Below are 18,595 nucleotides of genomic sequence, written 5' to 3'. Positions count from 1 at the left end.
TGACAAAATCATTCTAAAGTGCATCTGGAGGACAACAGACAATATAACTAATACATTTTGAGGGGGAAAAAAAAAAGAAGAAAGAGGGGTGGCAGGGAGGGATCAGCTTTCCCAGAAAGCAAAAGACAACAGAAAAGAACGATAATGTTATCAATTTGTTTCTACTGTTAGCGGAGGTTAGTGAAACAGGGGAGGCCAGAGTAGCCCATAGAACATCCACAGTGATGATAAAGATGGCATCACAAAACAGGACGGTAGCAAAGGGTTCTCCAGTGAAGGTGCTGGATGTTGCTCGGAGGTGAGAGTCCGGTCGGAGGAAGGGGTAGAGAGAAGCTATTTTCCTGAGTGTGTGTTTCTAGGTACAGGGTCATCAGCTACAGTCACACTGCCTGCTCCCCCCCCCCCCGCCCCCCAAGCCCTCACTTTCTCCTTTCTAGGGGAGGAGGAGGGAAATACCTGACTGATGAGTTTAGAAAGAGAAACAAGAGTGCTTGTGACTCAAGCCCTTCCTCCCTCATTTGGATCTGCGGGCCTGCAGATAAACTGGATGCTGGTCTGCCCTCTGCTCAGGGGTCCCTTAGAGGGTTCCTGCTCCTGCACTTGTGGGATTCACTGGAGGTCTATCAGGACCCCCGTTCCGGGGGTGGGTAGCTTAATCCAGGGAGGAGGTGTGTTAGCAGATTATTTTGTCTGATTATTTAACATTAGTGTTCTAATCAGCTTTACAGAATTAAGAAGACAACATCTGCCTCCACTGTATCTTTATTTCTTAAGTAGTTTCTAATTCACGAGGGGGAAATGGTGTTTTTTGTTGGTCCAGCTAAAACTCCCAAACTGGAACATTAGTGGTTGGTTAGTTGGAGGAAAAATTTATATGATAACATGAGCTGTGCCAGTATGTGCAGAACAACTTGTAGAAATCTCAAACTATTAAAAACAAAAACTAGAAGACGGTATCACATTTCTGGCTCAGAGACGACTCTTCAAGTCTAAAAGCAAATGAAAAGATTCCAAAGGCAATGATACATAGCTCTAATATTTAAGAACAGTGGGTACAGGGACGCTGGGGTAGAGCAGTCGGTTAATTTCGGACTTGGCTTCGGCTCAGGTCGTGACCTGAGGGAGGTGAGATCGCCCCAGGTCTGGCTCCATGCTCAGCATGGAGTCTGCTTAAGTTTCTCTCTCCCTCTCTCTGTGCCCCCCCCCAAGTAAGTAAGTTTTTAAAAACAAACAAACAAAAAAACTAGTGTGTATATATAAAAAGGTGAAAATGAATGAAAAGGCAATCATCAAACTGGAAAATTACTTCCGCTGAATGTTACACATAATTACTACACTAAATTTGTACAAAGTAAGAGCTGCAAAAAAGGTATTGCAAAAATGAAAACAACTGCTCAAGTCTGAACATGGGCTATGGGTGGGCCACAAATCTGGCTTCATGCAAATTCGAAAAGGAAAGTTGCTGTAGAACATCACAGTGTGGAATTTGCTAGGGAGGCAACGCGAGCTAGATACAAAGACGGCTAGGTATGACTAAAGGCACACGTGAGGTTTAGCAGTATGACTTTCTGGTGCATCCACTTGGCAGACTCTCAGCAGCCTGAAAATGGCAGAAGCTACAGCATCAGAGGCTGAAAAAGTGAGCGTTGGCTCAATTCAAATTTGGAAATTGACGCAGTGAAGGTGGGAGAAAGCCAGGCTGGTAAAGGCATGTGGGGGTGCTTGTTTGAGCAATCATTTATTCAGTCAACGAAATGAATAAGTTATTGACACATGCTGTGTGCCAGGCACTGTCCTAGTCACTCTGGGGATACGTTAGTGAACATAACAAAGATCTCTAACCTCAGGAGTGGGGTGGATAGGAGACACAGAATAAATACTAGAGACCATATATTTGTGTGGTTAGGAACAAAAGAAACCGTGGAATAAGATATAGGGAATTGAGAGTGTGGCCCGAGGTGGGTGTGGATATGTGTGACCAGGGGGTGAAAACTGGAAGGCGGTGCAGGAGTGAGTCATGAAGAATTCTGGAGGAAGGACTCTGGAGATTTCTTCACCAGGGGCGAAGGCCTCTGGGCCACCAGGATCTAGAATGGGCAGTGAGGAAAGAAAGGTGGGGTGAGGACCTGCGTGTTGGAAGGAGAGAAGAAAGAGGGTCTAGGTACAGTTCTTGAGGGAAAGAGAGAAATCAGGAAGCTCTGCCATGAGCGGGGAATTCCTGAGCTTGGAATCTTCGAGATTCCCAGCCCTTATTTTAAACCTACTCCCTTTCTTCACAGAACTATTTTTAAATTTTCCAATTACACATGTCTTCAGAGGTACAGCCCGTTCCCTGCCTTGATTTCAGAGCAAGTGCTACGTAGGCACAGTGGAAATTCAGATTTTATAGGAGAGAACTTCTTGATAAAAAATTTAAAAGAGAATTGAGTGACTCAACATTTGAAAGTGCCTTCTTCAGAGGTTTAAAAATAAAAAATAGAATTGTAGAGCACATAGTTGTACAAACAGGACGATCACAAACTTTGTCAGATAACGACAGGTCCACAATCATATGCATAGAACAAAAAGGAAAGGAGGATGAAAGAAAACAAATTATCTACTGTGGCTGGCTGTCTTTGGGTGGTGGCGTCATATGAATTCTCCTCTTCCTATGTTTCTTCTCGTTTTTTAATACTTTTATAATGGCTGGAGTGTCTTTCACCGAAAAGTAGGGAAAGTGCTGCTGGAAGGAAAGGGAATGCAATGGACAAAAGACACAAACAGATAATTAACATAGGAAATAAAAACAGTAAAAGTAGTATGAAAATATACTCAACATCACTATGACCAAAGAAATGAATATCGAACATTTAAAAATTTATCTGTTTTGCTCATTACATTGGCAAATAAAAAGCTTATAACGTGGAAATGAAAAAAAAAATAACAAAGAAGTGGTTCAACAACATTTTCTGGAACTAAAGGAAACAGAGCCCACTGAGTGGCCATCAACATAGACGAAAACAGACTCACATCAAGGCATCGTCTCATTAAATTTCATAACACGGGCACAGAGATACGATCCTACAAGTTTCTAGAGAGAAAAGAAAACAGATTATGTAACAAAAGATGATGAATCAGAACAGTTCTGGATTTTTCACCAGCAAAACTGGAAGCTAGAAGAAAGTAGGGAGATATCCTCAAATATATCAGAAACAAAGTGTTTTATAACCTATAATTCTAATTCCCACCAAGCTATCAAGGAAATGAAGATGAGGACATTTGCAAGATCTCATAAATTTACCTCTGATCCATTCCTTTTTTGAGGGAGTCTACAGAAGGGTGTGCACCACAAAAACTCAGTAGTAAACAACAACAACAAAAAAGAATTGTCGAAAGAAGAGACAGGGAAAAAGGACATCTTAGCTTAGGGTGATGTTAACAAGTATCCCCAAATGGCAGCTAGCTCTGATCAGAACAGGTCAGAAGTCTCCAAGAGAACGTTCTTCGAGAATATGATTTGATAAATTTCTCATGTTTCCGAACATCTTGAGAGGAATTTAGTTGACTAATGGAGACTTTTTGGTTGAATCAGTAGTAAGTATGTTCAAAAATAAGTAAATAAAAGTAGGTAGTTGTTAACTCCAGGGAAAGTCCAAAGTTGTACAAGAAAGAGAATATAAATCATAGGATAACATCTGACTCAGTCTGAATAATGTCTAAATAGTCATCAGAGCATAAACACTGAATATCTCTCTAATCAAAATTGTGATGTAACTCTATTGGGAGAATAGAGGACGAGGAAGGGGCATGCGTTTGGTGGGAAAAGAAAGCAACCCGTTAAAACCGAATGCCTAAGTCGGATAGATACCTCTTCTCCCTTTGGGTACCCTTATATCTGGATGGGAAGTTACCAGAAAGGCAAGCAGCCTGAGGATCAAGGTGACCCAGTGAGGACAGATAGCAGAGTGGAAGTAGAGAATCTGGGTCCTTGGTGATCCAGCACTGAATTAGCCAGCCCTGGAATCGACTGTAATCGAGCTGGTGTGCAGGCACCGCCCTAATGACACTGTGAACGCCTGCGGCTTTCACATTCGAGCGCCCTGCACAACGATCCCCGCAAGTTGGCACATCTTGTATACAAGATTTTCTACAAAACTCTAAACTTGAAGAAAGAGTCAATGTTAATGATTAGGATACATTATTATTAAGCACCGACAGTGTGCCAAGTCCTTCAGGCTACCTGAACTTTGATAGCCCTTTCGGACCATGAATTTTACTGCCTATGGTTTCAAATCTTTGCATACGTGGAATTATTGAAAGAAAAAAATGACTTACTTAAAATAGCCCCTAATGATTGTATAGAAGTTTATACTTTTAAAGAATAATTTCAACACGTGACAAGTTCCTACTCTAAAGAAACGCACTACTGTGTGCTAACTACTTCAGAAATGCAGAACTAAAGAAATGAATATGACCGTTTAAATTTCTACAGGGACTTTCGAATATATAAAATTACCAAAAAAACATTGTCCTTAACATCACAGGACAAAAAAAATAAATAAGTAAAGATGAAGACGGGTGGAATTAGAGAAAATCATAATCACAAGTATTGGAACTAAGCTTATCAATACGTTTGTTGGTTTTGGTAGAGATTTAAGGAAACAGACTTAATCTCTAACCATTATCTCAAGTAGCCAAAAGGGAGCTCACCTACAACCCATGACAATAGCTTATGATTTTCGAGCTCTGGATGTGGCAGGTGCTATAGTCAGTACTTTATGTGCATACTTTCATTTAATTTTCACAATTATCTTAGGAAGGGAGTGTTATTATTATTCCCATTTGGCTTGAGAAAAGTATAGTTCGTGGAAGTTGGGGTTGAACTCGGTTATGCTTGGTTCCGGAGCTGAGCCCTTAACTACTGTGCTGTATACTCTTTCAGTAAATGTGAGGAAACCTGATGTTAAGTATGCTTCGACCATTTCTGAATTGACTTCCATACTGAATATGCAGTGTGGGGGTACGTTGGCATGGGTCAGGGGTTCTCTGATTGTGGGTACACACACCCGGTATTCCTCTCAGCTCCTGATCTCTCTTCATGCTCAGATGTACTTACGCTGGACTGGGTGACCATGTAAACCCTGCTTCAGCATTTGTTTGGGATTTGAGTATTCTGTCTGTAGTCTTCTACCTACTCACCGAATCGTGATGTCTGGTTTTGATCCCGTGCTTCCATAGACCAGGGAATAGTATCTGGCTCACCTGCTTGCTTCAGAGTTCTGTCACAGTCCTGAATTTTGCCCGTCATTCGTGCAACCTGCAAGTGAGAAAAGTGAGTGGGCAGGAGGGGCTCAGGAAGGGGGCGGTGACGGCCGGACCTCACTCAGGCATGGAGCCTGGGTGCTGTCTGAACCAGTGCTTAGGGGAGCAGAGGCCCTTTGGGCACCAAACACAGAATCATGGTCTGAATTTCTTGTTATGGCCACCATTAGCCTGACACCCTCCAAAGATTTTTCACTTTCTTGCCAAGGAATCAGTACAAGATGGCTTGTGAACAATGTCCCAGCATGCTCCTGACAAACCCCGAAATGGGATTGGAAAGCGTTAAACAGGATTGTATTGTCAATAAATGATATGTAAGAACATCAACATAGAAAGCTTTTATGTCCATCTCGATTATGCGATCTGTGCCCGTTCCGGTGCACATCTGTCCTGTCCTGGTGTTAATAAGCACGGACGTCTGGAGCGAAGCGAGCTGTTTCCGCAGGCTTTGAAAATGGGAATGGAGGTGTCAAGGGAGTGCAGGAAATAGAAATGGGAAAATGCTGTTCATCATAATAGCCGCTGATTAAAAATGCACAGTAATATCACGGCCATGAATTCGTGCAGCGGGCCTTCTGGCTGATAACAGTGTTCGTCAGATTGGGCCTCTCACTCTGATGGTACAGTCAGCCCAGCTGCGGAGGCTGACTGTGCAGATGTTCCCCCAAGTTTCACTTTTAGGGAAGTCTTAGGAATATGGATATCCTATACCAGAAGACACCTTAGAAACCGTCAGAGTCGGGACACCTGGGTGGCTCAGTAGGTTAAGTGCCTGCTTTCAGCTCAGGTCATGATCCTGGGGTCCTGAGATCGAGTCCCTCATCGGGCTCCTTGTTCAGTGGGGAGTCTGCGTCTTCCTCTGCCTGCTGCTCCCCCTGCTTGTGCTCTCGCTGTCTCTGACAAATAAATAAATAAAATCTTAAAAAAAAAAAAAAAAGAAACCATCAGAGTCAATGCTTTTGTTCTACAGAAAAGGGAATGTTATCCAGAGAAAGGAGGCCACTTGCTAAGGTCAAAGTGATGGTCTGTGTGCGTCCAGAACAGAACTCAGGTTAACTGCTGACTGTTAACAGACAAGCACATGATTTAGTTGGAAGGACGGGCCCATGCTGTGAAAGACAGATTGTCTTTCTCTTAGGCACCCAAACACCTGGGGGCAGACATGCACAGCTATGGCCTGTTATTTCTGGAGGGTGGGATCATGAGTGATTTTAATTTTCTTTTTGTCTCTCTCTCTTTTTAAAAAAGTCAATAGTATTTACACTGTTTCTTTTATAGTGAGTTTGTATTGCTTTTGTGCTTTAAAAATAAGGTAAAATATTTAAAACAGCATTTCAGAGTCCAGGATATGACCATGGGAATGGGTTGTTAAGATGAAAGAGTGTTGAAACTGGGGGTGGGGGTGGTGTCCACAGTTGAAGGTGGTTTGTGAGCTGATTTGGTCATGTGGATGTTGAAGCCACTCACGGTGATGGTGTGAGATGGGTCAGAGAGAAAGCTGGAGTCAGGGCCAATGTCTTCAATCAACGGGCCTAAGTAGGTGTGTGTGTGTGTGTGTGTGTGTGTGTGTGTGTGTGTGTGTGTGTGTAAATCAAGATGGATAGCAGGCAACTGAGCTAGATGGCATGGATTTCAGTGGAAAATAAGAGTTATGTTCTGGAAGCAGCAACAAGGCCCTAAAAGGAGAGGAGAGATGTGGATGGAGAGAGCCAGATCTCCACCAAGACAAGGAGATTGAATGAATTCTTTTGTGAAGAGGTTGAAACTACGGGGGCGTTTCTGTTTTTCTTTTCCTTTCTTTTCATTATGAAATACAACACACACAGAAAAAGTACACCAAAACCTAAATGTACAGTATAACACATAACTTGTTAATTGCATTTTTCTTTCACAGAAGTTCTATTTGGTTCTTTTCTGTAAAATTCAAGTGGCACTAATCTTTCAGCTCTTCGGAGATAGGACTGCATTGTCTTCTTGTTTCCATCATTGCTGTTGAGAAATTGACTGTCAGTTTAATTGATGTGCCCTTGAAGTTGATGCCTTTCTTCCTCTGGATGTTTTTAAGGTTTTATTTATCTTTGTCTCTCGTTTTCTGTACTCTCACTATAATGTGTCTAGCATTTTTAGCTACATTGCTAAATATTGTAGTGATTTTTGAATTTTTGGATTGGCATCTTTCACCAACTCTGGAACATTTTTAGCCATTATCTCTTCAGATACTGTCTTGGCCCCATAATACCTAGCTTCTTCTGACACCAATTAAATACATGTTAGACTTTCTCCCTCTGTCCTCTGTTTCTTACCTTCTCTTCTGCAATTTCCATTTTTTTTGTCTTTCTATGCTCCACTGTGGATAATTTTTCTGACCCATATTTCAGCTTACTAATTCTCTCTTCAGCATCATCAAAACCCATCCACGGAATTTTTAATTTGTTAATTGCATTTTTCTTTCACAGAAGTTCTATTTGGTTCTTTTAAAAATATATTATATAGCTTTTTGATGGTTTTATGTTCCCTGCAGATACCTTCAAGCGTGTCTTTCATAAACTTTAAACACAAGCATAATTGTTTTATAGTCTTTATCTGATACTTTCAAGATCTGAAGTTGTGCACATGAGTTTTTTTTTTTAAGATTTTATTTATTTATTTGACAGAGATAGAGGCAGAGAGAGAGGGAACACAAGCAGGAGGAGTGGGGGAAGGAGAAGCAGGCTTCCTGCTGAGCAGGGAGCCCGATGTGGGGCTCGATCCCAGAATGCTGGGATCATGACCCGAGCCAAAGGCAGATGCCTAACGACTGAGCCACCCAGGCGCCCCTGTGCACATGAGTTTTTGTTTATTGCTTATTGCTCTGGAGTTGTTAGCTGTGATTATGTACATGTCATGTACATGTCATTATAATTGAAAAAAAGTTTGTAATAAACTCAAAGCTTACGATGAATTCTACAGAAAGAATTTCTTTGCTGCTGCTTGGGATCTTGGGACACTAATAACCTAGGACCACCTTGTCAGATTTAAGGATTGAGGTTCCCAGGGTGAGCCACTTTAGCCTCACTCTGAGACTGTGGTCTTCGGAAGTCCTAGCTTACTATGGAACCTGTCCAGACTCTCTGCCTTGTGTGGGTCCATGGATTGGTAAACATGCCCTTCACCCACAAGGCCATTAAAACCAAACTTTAAACTTTTCAGAATGGACACATGCTCTTAGTAAGTTTTCTGCTTATTGAACTCACTGAGCTATCAGAATTTCTCTTCAGTTTTACAATTCTTTGTTGACTTCTTTGATTCTTTCAGGAAGAATTGGAAGTGAATTCAGCTCTTTTTTAGTTGTTTCCAGCAGGAAGTTGTTCCAAATAACCTATGATATTACCAGAAATGGAGGGTTTGTTTTGTTTGTTTGTTTTTGTTTTACATAGAGTGAGAATTCCAGAGGGAATGGTAGGCAGTTTTCTTAGAAAAAAAAAATCACAGTGGAAAAAGATGAGAAAGAAGCTTTAAGGAATACAGAGTTAAGGATATGTGAGATACGAGAAACTGAGAGAGGCTTGCCTTTTTTACTATAAGTAATTATGGGGCGGGGGGGGGGGGAAGGAGTTATGGGATTACCTGGCTTCTAGTTTCCAGAGAGGACGGGCAAAGACCGCAGTGATATCAGTCCAACAACTGGTCAGACTTAGAGCCTGGGGTTGTGGACTGGTACCAGCTTTGCTAGGAAAACAGCAAATCTCTGAAAATCCATTGTTCTCGGGATCCTGGAGATTCCTCTTCCTGGAAAGTTGGGAAGGGAATTCTTAATTCCGAGAATGCTCACCTCTTGAAAAAGTTAATAGTGGTATTCAGTGGCTTGGAAGCCTCTGTGACCTCATTGCAATCTGGGATATTGGCAGGAATTCTGACATTATTCATTTAAGAAGACTAATTTTATTTATTTTATTTATTTATTTATTTATTTATTTATTTATTTATTTTAAAGATTTTATTTTTATTTATTCGACAGGATAGAGACAGCCAACGAGAGAGGGAACACAAGCAGGGGGAGTGGGAGAGGAAGAAGCAGGCTCCCAGTGGAGGAGCCCGATGTGGGACTTGATCCCATAACGCCAGGATCACGCCCTGAGCCGAAGGCAGACGCTTAACCGCTGTGCCACCCAGGCTCCCCAAGAAGACTAATTTTAAATGGTTATAGGACTCTGTAGTTGTAGCTATGTTTTATGGCACATCATTTATGGTCCTTGGGATGAAGTGCTAAAATCAGAGGTAACCCCATTATAACTTTTTTTCTATGGGGAAATAGGCCATGCTTTTATTGTTGCAATTATAGATGTATTCACATACATACAGAAAAAAAAAAAAAAAACCTTAGAAAACACATCAAATACTGACAAGGAACTTTTAATTCTTTATTCAGGTTTTTCTTTGTTTTCTAAAATTTATACAATAAACATATTATTTGTATAATCAAAAAATAACAGAGGTTATTTTGGAACGGTAACAAGGTGCTGTGCACTCCACGGCTGAATCAGAATAATCCACAAATGCTTCATAATGTGGGATTAGAAAGTAATTGTACCATAATTTTAAAATAGAATGTACTGAAGAAAAAATACTCGCGATATGGGAGTAGGTGTCTTCAGTTCTCAGGTACAGGAAGTAAGGTCAGAAGCCAAGCATCTCACAGGGAAATTGGTTGCTGTCTTGTCACAGGGATTCTATTAGTCGAGGAGTAGTCACCCATTAATTTGAAGCTACTCTGGGACTGTTTGTGGAATCCAGAAAGACCTTTGATGGCTTTGCTCACTGTCTCTGGAAGAGTCTCCTGGATAGGAGCCCTGACCTTGTCTCAGTCTGTATGAAAGCCTGAGAGAGACAGATGTGGGGTGGGGTGGGGTGAGCGGGAGGATGGGAGAGAGGAATAGAGTGAGAGAGAGGGGGAGAAAGACTAACTTGCTTCTTGATTCAGTCTTGCTTTATAGCTGCACTTGATGGGAACATCTGTTCTTCAGGTAAAGGGTAAACTCTACTCATGAGTCAGATCCTATCACTGTTTTTGGACCAATTTATGGAAATGAAAATTTCAAAGTCTCAGTTGGCAGGTTAGAGGGTCCCACTTTGTTTCCTTCCAGGATTCAGTGAATAGCAGCTCTGTCAGGAGCTTTGTCGTGGGAATACTTTGCTGGACCTTTGCTTTGACTTGGTTCTCTATCACCCCAATGCCTCTGGGAAAATCACCTCTCTTGGTCTCTGCTTCTGACATCCAGCTTCCAGATGACCCCCAATAATTGCTGTCTTCTTCTATTCATACCCTTATGTTGTCCCCTCCCACCCTGTACCAAGGTAAATAAATAGGGACAAGTATTTTTATTTACACTGCATATGCAAGAAAGTAAGTTGTTAAAAGAAGTGACTTGATTAGTTTAATGGGCTAAAGGGAACACGAATCTGGTGTCACCTGATACCAAACCCACCTTCTCATGTGCTGTTCCTTGGAGGGAGAGGAAATGAAATGAATGAAATCAGTAGTTTTGCATTCATTCAAATGGTTGCTCACAGGGCTAAGCAGTGCCCTCACACCCAGAGGAAAAGCACAAACACATATTTACCTTTCAAAATTCTTTTCAGTTAAATACATTAATAAATGATGAGTAACATTAAGAGGGATGTGTGCCCCTCTTTCCTCCTCTATCTTTTTATTTAATCAACCCACCCCCTTTTCCCTTGGCTCAGAGATAGATTTGCATAATATCTTGGTTACCATGGCTGATAACGTCCTTTGTCAGTTAACTCTTAAAGGAGGAGTCATGAAAAAGCCTGTAAATGACCACATGAATTATGCATAAGGAACTCAACTCAAGTCATGCATATAAAATGGGCATTAGGAGCACAAGTTTGACTCTCTTATTCTTTTATAAAGAACCCCACACAGGGCTTGCTAGCCTAATCTGTAGCTCTCTCATAGCATGAAATGGAGTTTGATTTATGGGTTTGAGGTAATTTTCAAAATGGAGATCACTAACCAAGAAAATCAAGTTATATAAACACAGTTGGCATCTGGCAAATAATAATACGCCTTTTACAACTTCTGTGTACCTCGTAGAACATTATATAATATTCTGTGCACATGGCGACTCATGACAGATAAAATCTAACCCTTTCTTCTCCCACCCAGCCAAGAAGAACCAGTTTTAGACTGGTGTGTGATTTGCTAAAGAGCTCAGAAGATACCAGAAGAGATTCATATTCAAACCCATCTCCTGTTCTCCAACCTTACTCTCGATGATCCGTTTAAGACAAAACTGAGTTTCCGCAGGAATAATCCTACACCAAAAGAACAGACAACTGCCAATTTAGGTAGCTGGAGGTGCAGGAGTGTCCCCCGCTTTTCAGCATGGCACCCAAACTCCCTTTCAATCCCTGCTGTCCAAACCCAGGCCAGCTAGTTCAAGCTCATCTTCTCAAATTCCAAGGCTATTAAAGATTCAGGCACCAAAAGCGGTGTTTGGTCTATTCTTTTGTCTGAGACTAAGACAACTCTAGCATGGCCTATTGGAAAAGAGCATCCCTACGTGGTTTCATTGAATCTTATTTGGGAGAATTCATTTTTGTTTTTCAACCACCAGGTAACTTAAGAACAGCTTGCTGATGCTTTTCCATGAAGGCAATGGAAAAATTGAGATTTGGGTCAGCTGGCATGCATGCCTCGTCCAAACCATCACCCTCTCTCACCAGGCTACTGCCATGGCCCCTGGTGTAGTCTCCCTGCCCCCGCCTCTCACTCTGTATGCCCATTTTCCACTCAGCAGCTGAAACCACCTATGGCCTCTCATCACACTTAGAGCAAAGTCCAAGGCCGTGACTGTGGCCCATGAGGCCTTCCATGACGTGGCCCTCCTAGCTTTCCTAACTAATTTTGTCCTACCTTCTCCTGCCCACCACTTTTTAGCCCTTGTTCTCTTTTGGTTTCTTGAACACATTAAGTGCTCCTACCTTAGGTCCTTCATGCTTGGTTTTCGGCCTGGAACAATCATCCCTGTACCCTATCTTTGCCTTTCCAGCTCCTACTCATCATTTCCTTTTCTTATCAAGTGTCACTTCCCACAGAAAATCCTTTCCTGACCACCCAATCTGAATAAGTAGTTCTTGCACATTACTTGGTTTTATTTTCATCCTATTACTTCCAGATATTTACTTACTTATTCAATCTGTTTTATTGTCTGTCTTCCCCCTACCTAACTGTAAGCTCCAAAGGCAAGAACCTTAGATGTCTCATTCTCCTAGAATGTTGAATGACACTAGTAGACACTCAGTGTTTGTCAAAGGAACAAATGAATGAATGAATGCCTTTGTTTTAATTTTTATTGGTCATCTTAGAAGAATACAGTTGGTTTATTTCCCTCTGGTTTGATTTGGTCATTTTATAAAAACAAATCTTTTCCAGTTTAAATCAATTCATAGTTTAATAAAAATCACTACGTGAGCCAGCTCTAGCTTCAGTAAGTTAGTGTGCTATACCCCTCATGTATACAATTCAAATCCCTGATTCGGATACCTGAAAATATCATTTGAGTTACAGTTGTTGGTTCTGAGATTGCTTTACTTTATTTCGGTCTGGGCTCTAAGGACCCAACACAAGTCCCATGTGCTCTGTAAGTTTTCTTTGACTTCCTGCCCCCCGACCCACAGAATCGTTTTCCTCGTTGGCTCCTTCCTCTTTTATAGCACTTAGTGTTTCAGTCATTCAGCCGGCCTTGGGTAGAGGCGGCTATTAGATAGTGTCTGCTCTGTGGGGTGAATTTGCCGGCAGGCTGCTAACTCTCTGTGTCTCCGTTTCTCCTGGGCTTCTCTCTTGGACCCGTTCATACTGTGTTTGTCCTGTGGGTCGTCTGTTGATCTGCAGACCCAATTCCCGTAGCTTCTTCTCCAGTTTTGTTTATTTTTAAATGAGTGTCTTCACCTCGCAGGGGTAGGCCCCCAGGACAGTCTATCCCTAATTTGGGCCATGGTCGGTGGCAATAGGCAGGGCAGAGTTCAAAGGGGGGGCTCTTTCCAGGATGCCCCAAATGTGTAGGGTGTTTCCCTTTTCCCTTACTATGTCGATCACCTGGTGAAGTTATCCTTAGCAAGAACTGGCTCATAAAAAGATAAGAACTCTATCCCTTTTCATCCCAAATAGCTTTCCACAAAAGAAGGAGACCCTTCCAGCTGATAACGCCTAGTTTTAGCTGCTGCTGCAGGGCAGACCCACGACAAGCCCACCTCCATGGCCAGGGACCCATCAGTTTGTCTTAGCAGATAAATGATGATGCATTAGCAACAGACTCCTGACATCCTGTTCCCCTGAGAAAGGGTTTGAGACTTGGGAGAAATCATGTCCTTGGTGTAAAGATATGGTAAAAAACACTGCTTTTCTCAACAGCAGGAAAATCTTGCCCTCTCATAGAGAAACCTTTAGTATAGGTGATTCTTCTGATAAGATGCTTGGCAGGAAGGTGGGGCATCTGAGCTCTAATCTTGGCTTTTGGGGCTGCCGTCTAAGGGAGGTGGAATCAGATGATTGGAAAGGGCATGGAAAATTCCTGCCGCCCATCTCTCTCACCAGCAAGGAGTGTCTGCCACGGACATGAATTCCTTTTTTGTTTTGAAAGCCTTCAGTACTTTTATTAAAACGTAATTCTCCCTGACAGGGGTAAACTCTAAGACATTCCTCAGGTGCTATGTTATGGGTGTAGACTCTCCGTGAACTCTCTGCAAAGTCTTAACATAACATAACTATTCTATGGTATAGAATTTATTACATTGCTTTTTTCGTGGTTGTGACCCCACCAGGTGGACTGGGACCCTGGAGCACAGACAATTTATCTTTTCACCCTCGGGGCCTTGTACAGTGCCTGGCACATGGTAAGTCCTTTTATTTATTTTTTTTTTGAAGATTTTATTTATTTATTTGACAGAGAGAGAGACAGCTAGCGAGAGAGGGAACACAAGCAGGGGGAGTGGGAGAGGGAGAAGCAGGCTCATAGCGGAGGAGCCTGATGTGGGACTCGATCCCATAATGCCGGGATCACGCCCTGAGCCGAAGGCAGACGCTTAACGACTGCGCCACCCAGGCACCCCGGTAAGTCCTTGATAAATCCTTCCGAATGAGTGACCAACATTTAGATGCTTCCAAGTCTAGAAGCCAGCTGAGCCAAAGAGTAGAACACAGATTTTAGCATAAGAATAGTTGTGGGGAGAGGGTCTCTACAAAGAAAAGCAAGAGGCTTCCAGGACTTTTGCATCTTTCACTCTTGGCCACATAAAACAGGGATAGTGACAAGGAGAGCTGCTTTGGCAGGGGAAACAGAAAGTTCTCAGGAGACGCCATTGGTGTTTTTTAAATGCTAACGTTCTGTGTCCTGCTGAAACAACGAGGCCCCTCCTTCTGTGACTGTGACAACTGAGCTAAGCCACTTCATCCCCTCACTCATCAGTAGTGTCTCCTTGCTAAAGCGTTTGGAGTGTGAATTCTAAAGATACCCTGGGGATTGCTCTTCACCAAACCGAGGGGGTTAATGCAGGCTGCAGGGTCGGCTGTGCCTGAGATAATGGCAACATGATTTTCTCGGGTCACATCTCCCCCCTCGAGGACGAGGCTGTGTTTCCTTGCCTACTGCATGCTGGGGGCTGAGATTGGGGTGGCTGCATGGCCTCGGGATGATCCCCGCAGCACAGGCTCTGAGTGAACAGCGGGGCCCCAGTCCTGGGCAGCCCCAAACCGATAGTGAGGCAGGACGGCCTCTGGCAGGATCCCGGGGCTTGGCCAGAATGTACCATCCCTACAGCAGGGCGAGGGCCGTCAGCTCAGCAGAATGTGATTTGAAAGAGCTCCCAGCATGCTGTCCAGAAGCATCTTTGTCAACGGTGTTGTGTGGGTTCCTCTGGCAACTTCCTTTCCAGGAGCTATTGCTGCCTCTGTCTGGGTTTAGTAACAACAGCAGCAACAGCTAATACTTATTAAGCACTTCCTGTGTGCTCAGCATAATTCCGAGCGACTGTAGGTGTTTGAATTCACCCAATCCTCATACCAGCTCTGGGAAGGAACCTCTATTATCATCCCCATTTTACAGCCAGGACCTGTATGGAGAAGCAGAGTTCAAGGGCCGGACCTTAGCCGTCCTCTTCCCATTTAAGAGTGATACAGAGGTCTCAGCATTTGAGTTTTCCTGGCTCCGAGGGTCTCTATCTTGCTGGCTCTGCCTCCCGATTCGCTTCCCCCTTAGTGGGAAGCATATGTCTGGCAGTCGGTTCTGCCCTCTGAGTGCCCTGAGTGCTCTGTATTCATGGCCCACAAACCAGCCCTGCCTCACCAGCACCCAGTGGGCCCTTGACACCCCTAACTGGGGTCAGATGGGTGGTGCCACAGGCTGCCTGGGTCTGGGAGAAGGGAACACGATTGTGTGGGAACACCAGGTCCTCTTGCAAAAGCGGGTACTTAGCCCCAGGCGGGTTTCTATATGCAGGCACGGGGAGCACGTTTATGCTCCGTCTTGTCAACGGGGGCGCTCCCCATTTCCTGAGCCTTTGGAGAGTAAGATCAAGTTCCTAGATAGTAGAGTAACTTCTCTGAAAACCCACGTGCAATGGCTCTCCAACGCATCACTGAGAAGCCAGCTTCTCTAAGATAGCTTTGCTTGAATCCCCACCCAGCTAGCCACTCCTCCCACTCAATTCTACACCTTTTATCTTTTATCTTCTGCACCTGGCATCGTTTAACCGCCATTTCAGCCACTTCTCACACCCAGTCCTACTAGTTAATCCACACCTGACTTCACCACCACACATGTCAGCAATCCCTATTATCCTGGGTTGTATTAGTTGCTCTTGCTTATTCTTTCTCTTGTGTGTTATGTTGTTTCCGTAAGTAGACTGTAGATCAGGAAAGTCATTTATAATTTCTGTACCACCAGTATCTAGCCCAAGGCTGGGCAGAAAACAAACAGCTCAGAAATAGACTTTGCTGTTGACGAGGTGCCGTGTTGGCGCCTCACTGCATGGGCATCAAGGATTCTGGTGTTGGATGGAGGCTCTCCTTGAAACTGTGGTCTCCTCCATTGTTGTCTGCCTCTTGTCTATATAATCTATGACTCTAGACTAACTTACTTAAAAAAGAAAAAGATTATTCATTTTATTTTGGAGAGAGAGAGCACGAGCAGGAGGGGCAGAGGGAGAGAGAATCTCAAGCAGAATTCTTGCTGAGCGTGGAGCTGGATGCGGGGCTCGATCCCAGGCCCCTGAGATCATGACCTGAGCCAAAACCAAGAGTCAGATGCTTAACTGACTGCACCACCCAGGCGCCCCCAGACTAACATACTTTTATAAAAATTTTATTTTGGGGTTTTTTATAGACTTTTTAAAAGAGCAGTTTTAGAATCATAACAAAATTGAGTAGAAAGTACAGTGAGTTCCCCTATACCCCTTGTCCCCACACATGTCTTCTTCCCTCCTCTATCAATGTCCTGCACCAGAGCGGTACATTTGTTAAAATCGATGAACCTATACTGACACATCATCATCGCCCAGAGTCCATAGTTTGCATTAGGACTCACACTTGGTGCTGTACATTCAGTGGGTTTGGACAAATGCATAACAACATGTATCTGTCATTACAGTGCCGTACTGAATAGTTCCACTGCCCCCAAAATCCTCTGTGCTCTGCTTAGTCATCAGTCCCTCACCCCAACCCCTGGCAGCTATGGATCTTTACTGTCTCTATAGTTTTGCCCTTTCCAGAATGTCAAAGAATTGGAACCATGTGGTATATGGCCTCTTCAGATTCAACCTTCTACTTACCATTCTTCGATTACTTCCTTTGTTAGACCTTTTTCAAATCCAGGATTTGGGTCCCTGGATATAGGGTGTCCACATAGAAAGAATACAATGGAATGCTATAAGTGCAGCTCAAGAGCCAGAAATTCCCCTCCCACTCCACCTTGTGTTGCAACTGTCCTTTAGGTTCAGATGTTGAAGCTCCCTTTTGAAATACAAGCATACTATCTGGAAGGGATGATATGCATTATTAAACATTAACATGCCGACTCAAATTAGATGAGCAGAATAGCTAAAGGATATCATGAATTTGGGAAAATATGCTCAAAAGTTAGGCCTTATGGGAGCCAAGGAACAGCATGAGGGTCCCCTGGGTTGTTTGTACTTAAACAGTCTGGATTCCTTGAAAAGTAAAGAAAGATAAAAACAAAACAAAAACAAAAACAAAACCACATGGTATGGTGAAAAGAACACAATTTTGGGAGACAAGGGACAGAATGAATTCCCTAGTTTATTAGTTATCTATTTCTTGTTTAAAAATTAATTAATTAACATACATTTATTTATTTATTTATTTTTGAGGAGAGAGAGAGCATGATCAGAGGGTGAGGGGCAGAGGGAGAAGGAGAGAATCCCAAGCAGGAGCCCAGCCCAGAGCCTGGCACGGATCTCCACATGAGATCGTGACTTGAGCCGAAATCAAGAGTCGGATGCTCAACTGACTCAGCCACCCAGGTGTCCCTATTAGTTATCTATTTCTGTGTACCAAATTACTCCCAAAACTTAATGGTTTGAAACAATAAATGTTTATCTCACAGTTCCCGTGTGTCAGGAGTTTGAGAGTGGTTTCTGGGCAGTTCTGGCTCAGAGCCTCTCAGGAGGCTGTGGTCATGATGTTAGCTGAGGCTACGGTCACCTGAACACCTGACTGGGCTAGAGCCCCTTCCAAGATGGCTCACTCACAAGGCTGTTGGCAGGAGCCTTCAGTTCTTTGCTGGCTGTTGAAAGGGGGCCTTAGTTCTCTCCATAATGCTGCTGAGTGCCTTCACAACTTGCCTGTTGGCTTCCCGCAGATGAATGAACCAGCAGACACAGCCGCAGCCTTCTATGACCTGGTCGCTGTGTGGTCATTTCTCCATATCCTGTTTGTTAGGAGAGAGTCACTAAGTCCAGTTCATGCTACAGGGAAGAAGAATTGGTAGACTCTCTCTCTCTTTCTTTTTGAAGGAGGAGTTTTGAAGAATTTGTGGACATATTTTAAAAACCTACGTTGTGTGTCCTTACAGAGTGGACACCTGGAAAAGTGGAGAGAGAGAAAAATGTGAAGTAGTAGAAAGAATAATCTCTTTGGTATTGAAGACTGGGTTGGAGTGCCGGCTCTTCCACTCACCAGCTGGTGATTCCTAGAAAATCACAAGTGTTCTGAATCTTGGTTTCCATGACCAGAATTGTATGGCTGATATGCTTTCCCTACAAGATGCAAAGACCATTA

General features: G+C 43.2%; 1 long non-coding RNA gene across 1 annotated transcript in view; it reads left to right on the top strand.

Annotated features, from left to right (window-relative positions):
* The window catches only part of LOC148108433 (uncharacterized), a 96,026-nt gene that overhangs the window by 15,345 nt on the left and 62,086 nt on the right, over positions 1–18,595 (top strand). The window contains exon 2 of the long non-coding RNA XR_015727923.1: positions 14,125–14,196. This is a non-coding gene — a long non-coding RNA (uncharacterized LOC148108433). The remainder of the gene's footprint in view (positions 1–14,124; positions 14,197–18,595) is intronic.

The sequence above is a fragment of the Ursus americanus genome, chromosome 20, assembly GCF_024610735.1.
Source record: "Ursus americanus isolate L20-20 chromosome 20, mUrsAme1.1.p, whole genome shotgun sequence".
Classification (NCBI taxonomy): domain Eukaryota; kingdom Metazoa; phylum Chordata; class Mammalia; order Carnivora; family Ursidae; genus Ursus; species Ursus americanus.
This window is presented reverse-complemented; position numbering and strand designations above follow the sequence as displayed.